General features: G+C 39.8%; 1 long non-coding RNA gene across 2 annotated transcripts in view; it reads left to right on the top strand.

Annotated features, from left to right (window-relative positions):
* Positions 1–4,612, top strand: part of LOC108166705 (uncharacterized) — a 5,573-nt gene extending 961 nt beyond the window's left edge. For both annotated transcript variants that reach the window (XR_001777059.1, XR_001777058.1), the window contains exon 3: positions 4,571–4,612. This is a non-coding gene — a long non-coding RNA (uncharacterized LOC108166705). The remainder of the gene's footprint in view (positions 1–4,570) is intronic.

The raw sequence follows: 4,612 nt of genomic DNA, 5'->3' as shown, positions 1-4,612 counted from the left end.
TGTTGACACCTTGAGATGCCATGAGACCTAAATCCTGAACATCATGACATGGAGTGAATCCCAGTTTTCCATGTCTGGCATATAACCATTCATTTTAGCTTTTAAACTGGTTCTATTGATCCTGTGTCCAGACAGAGGGATAATCAGTAGCCCAGCATCATGACCTGTTTGTTCTGAAGATCCTGCAGCTTCCACTTCTCTTCCTAACATGGCGCCTCCTCACCCTGACTCTCATACTGATAGGAGGAACCACAGAGCTCTGTTAGGTTAAAAGCTCATCTTCTGAAGTTGGGATATTTTTCTTCCAAAAAATATCCCAACTGAATCTGTGTTGAGATTCACAATAAAAGGTTCCAGAGGAATGACCTCAAACCAGATGTTGGACTGGATTTTATGTCATTAGTGAATCATGGAGCCTCATTTTCAACAGTGTAGCTAAAAAGGTTGAAAAAGGTTATTATTTTGGAGAAAATATCATCATCAATATTTCCACTAAATAAGAGGCAAAAAACAAAAATGTTTAATAAAGGAAAAGCTTCTCAGACTCTGAGCCTGACAGCACCAAACTATTTTTTATATTAGACAATTAATTTAATTTCACATAATTATCGCGGTAGATGCCATTTGTCTGTTAGATACTTAATGAAACATATTTACTGTGTTTGATGTTTCTTATAAATGACTTATACTCACAAAGAATGAGGTAATTAGTCCAAGTTCGTCGTTTATTGAACGTTCAGAAACTACAGCGGCTGTGATGCGCTAATGCAAAAGTAAAAAAAAAGGTAAAACAACCCGAACAGGTGATCAACTCTAAACCACTCACACCTTTTTACTCTCCGTCTCTCCCTGTCATGTAAGCACACCCATTGCCATGGCAACCTGCGCTCCACAAGCCGACCCGACATTAGTTAAAAATATAACATTCAGTACGTTACAATATTAGATTTGCAGGCTTGATATTTATTTTGCGATCATTAATAAGCCTCTCATGAACACAGTGGTGGTTGATTAGTTAATTTTAAACTCCTGCTCTGTTATTTTGGTAATGGAACCGAACGCACAGAATTGCGCAACACCTTGTTGAAACAATAATCACTGAGATTATTATTGTTGTTGGGTCATTAATTTGAACACGTTTTGTTGATTTTTTGTTGTTGTTCTTTAATAAAGTTACGAACGTTTTAAGCGAGCCAGAGGATGTGCTGGTCTCAGCGTCCTGGCGGCGTTCAGTTTGTCACCTAATGTCGAGATCGACTCAAAACCTTCCGCTATCGACGTGTTGCAGCCCTACTCTAGCAAAGCACGAACAGTTCAGAAACAATATGAAATTAGAGAAAAGGTATTCATTAACTGATTGTCGTGTTTTAGATTGTTCTTGGGTGAACTCACGGCTGCACAATGGACCCATTGATTTTTTTACAGCAGAGAGTCGCTCCCCCTCTCTTGCAGGTACTGCGTACCCCCGCTAAATCTTTTAGGGGTACGCAGTACCCGACCGTATCCCCTTACTTTCACCCCTGGACATATTACAATCCAGCCTTTTAGTGCTATATGAATTAAAAACAGGGCAATGCATTTTAATGCTCAATATTACCCATCAGATACTGTTCCCCCTGTGTTAAAGGAGTAACAAGCGAATCACAACCCTCTCATATGGAGTGAAAAGAAATAACCTGGACGCTCCATCTTGCTTCTGGGTTTGTCTGGCTATTTTTCCGGCCAGCGAACCATCCCGCCACCCAGTGGTCATTTTTCAGACCACTTAGTCTCCTGTACCGCTCAAAAATGCACAATATGTCTATAAATAATTTTAGGATATTATAAAGAAGTGCTGAGATATTCCGTTTTCCACTGAACTAACATATTTTTCTCTTCAGAACAAGCACAGTGAGAAACGTTCAGAGGATAAAAACACTAGACTCAGAGCAAAACTCAGATGGCCCAGCTTTCTACTAGCATGTAAACGCATCATCTACACACAAATCTGGGAGCTTCCCCGAAGCGTGAAATGAGTCTCAAAAATAGTTGTGCACTCGTAACCGGATCTGTGTGTAAATGCAGTTTTGTGTGTGTGTACCAGGTGACTTGTGTGTRCTTTTTCAACATTTATAGAAGAAGAAGGAGAAGGTTTATTTTATTAAGGTTTACAAATCCAGTATTACACATGCACAGATATTTTTACACATGCACAGATATTTTGAGACTATTTTCACTCCATACTCTCTCTCCTGTTTGTCTCCAGTTTTCTTTTTGATCCAGCCATTGTTTCAAACAACCAGATTAATCAGAATTTATGTATCAGAATCACAAACATCTTTTACTTGTTTATTCATTGTAAGGCTTCATGTTGTTTTCACGTTGCCTACTAGTACCTATACTTACAGATAATGGACCCACAGTTCTTCCTGTCTAACTTAGAAAAGTAAATAACAAAGGAATAAAAACTAAACAACTATTAAGCTACAAATAGGCCTGTTGCGATAAACGATAAATCAATTAATCGCACGATAAATTAAACCTATCAACCTCATTTTAATTATCGGCTTTATCGTCTCTTCCTGCCTTTTTTTCTTTCTATTGATGATACTGAATGAAAAAAGGCTCAGCTCCGGTGCTCTCCACTGACCCTCCCTTCCTCATTTCCTTAGTCTAATGTCCAGCGCACACGACACGAGTTGTCGGCCCATTTTCAAAACCTGAGACCACACATTAGCCGACAGAAATCCTAGGTATAACGGTTCGATCGGGTTCGTCGTGCCGTGTGGTGTTCAGCCACATGGGCACAAAATAATGGCTACAAGTACAGTTAACTAATTTTAAAACCAGGGATTAATCAATGCTTTACTACAATCTACCTGCAATGCATGTGGCTAGAGTCAGCGTAAAGTCCTGACTGACTGAAAATCATTATAACCTATTTATGACACATTAATGAAGAACAGCTGAAAACGTACCGGGTTTATCAACTGCGGTAGCAATTTGGCTCCAACTCCTCATCATGTCTATATTCTGTGCACGAAACGTTGAATAAACAATGTTGTTTCCACATATCATCTCCAATGTCCGCTGGACTTCGGGTTGCGCCGTGTCAGCTGGTTGGGATTCCCCTCCGTAATTTCCCCTCAGAAAACAGGAGGAGAATCCGCGCTTTCTGATTGGCTACCTGTCACATTTAGCGTTAAGGTCCTACTAGGGGAAAACCCCTGATTTAGATTGGAGTGGCCGTAACACACCACACACTGCAGGATGATCGGTTAGATCGGTCAACGATCTAAGATTGTCATAGGGGGAAATAGGGGCAAAAAATTGTGTAGTATGAACTACTGTATTAGGTAGTGGGATGTGCCCGTTTTCCCTATTTAAATCTATTGATTGCTGAAGGGCAATATAGTATACAGACTTCATAATCTGCACTCTTTTGGTTGAATGCAGTATTTATTTCCACTTTGGCTTCATGTTGTTTAGTTTTTATTCAAGTACGTTTTTTGCTAATGGAGACTGAGAATCCTTTTTGTTTTTGGTTGTTTTATTTAGTTTATCAGTTCCAGTGTTATGTTGTTCTTTTGAAAATAAGGTGTATCTATCAGGAAATCGCATGTATTATTAGTCATTTCCATTAAATCAGTGTCAAAAGGTCTTGAAACAATATCGTTTGTCTAAAAAATTATTGCGATAATCGTCCAGCAAAATTTGTTATCGTGACGGGCCTAGCTACAAATAAACTCTGTAAGTAAATCCCAAAGGTATAAAGTGAACTAAAATCACATTTTAATACAAATAAAAGTAATGAAAATAAATTATAGCTCCAAATAAAGTTATATCTTGTAATAATGAAATTGGGCGCCCTGCGACAGACTGGCGACCTGTCCAGGGTGTACCCCGCCTCTCGCCCAAAACGTTAGCTGTAGATAGGCACCAGCACCCCTCCCGACCCCATTAAGGGACAATGGTGCAAGAAAATGGATGGATGGATGGATGAAATTGGGCTGCATAGTGGCGCAGTTGCCTTGCAGCAAGAAGGATCTGGATTCTCTTCCTGGCGTGGGGTCTTTCTGCATGTTCTCCCTGTGCATGCGTGGGTTTCCTCCAGGTACTCCGGCTTCTTCCCACAGTCCAAAAACATGACTGTCAGGTTAATTGGTTTCTCTAAATTGTCCCTAGGTGTGAGTGGTTGTGTGTCCTGTGTGCCTCTGTGTTGCCCTGCGACAGACTGGCGACCTGTCCAGGGTGACCCCACTTCTCACCCAGAACGTTAGCTGGAGAGGCACCAGCAACCCTCCCGAACCCACTGAGGGACAAGGGTGTAAAGAAAATGGATGGCTGGAATAAAATTTAAAACAATGGTGACTATAATTAATTTTATTATAAAAAATAGATTTTTAATATCTGTTCATTTGAGAATTCTCCAATTATCAGCGGGATTTGTCAACTGAACTTTCTTTCTACACTCTTTAATTTTTAGGTGTGGGTTTTTTCTTTTTTCATTTCTGTCTTAAAAGATGAACAATTTTTCCCATTTACTTTAATAAAGTTAACAATTGCTCTTTTCCTCTGTTGTCTTGTCCAGATTGCCTGCAATGTAACGTTTGTAACCAGGAGAGGAGATCCA

This window comes from Poecilia reticulata, linkage group LG11 (assembly GCF_000633615.1).
Source record: "Poecilia reticulata strain Guanapo linkage group LG11, Guppy_female_1.0+MT, whole genome shotgun sequence".
NCBI lineage: Eukaryota > Metazoa > Chordata > Actinopteri > Cyprinodontiformes > Poeciliidae > Poecilia > Poecilia reticulata.
The sequence above is the reverse complement of the archived record's forward strand: the minus strand, read 5'-3'. Positions and strand labels throughout refer to the sequence as shown.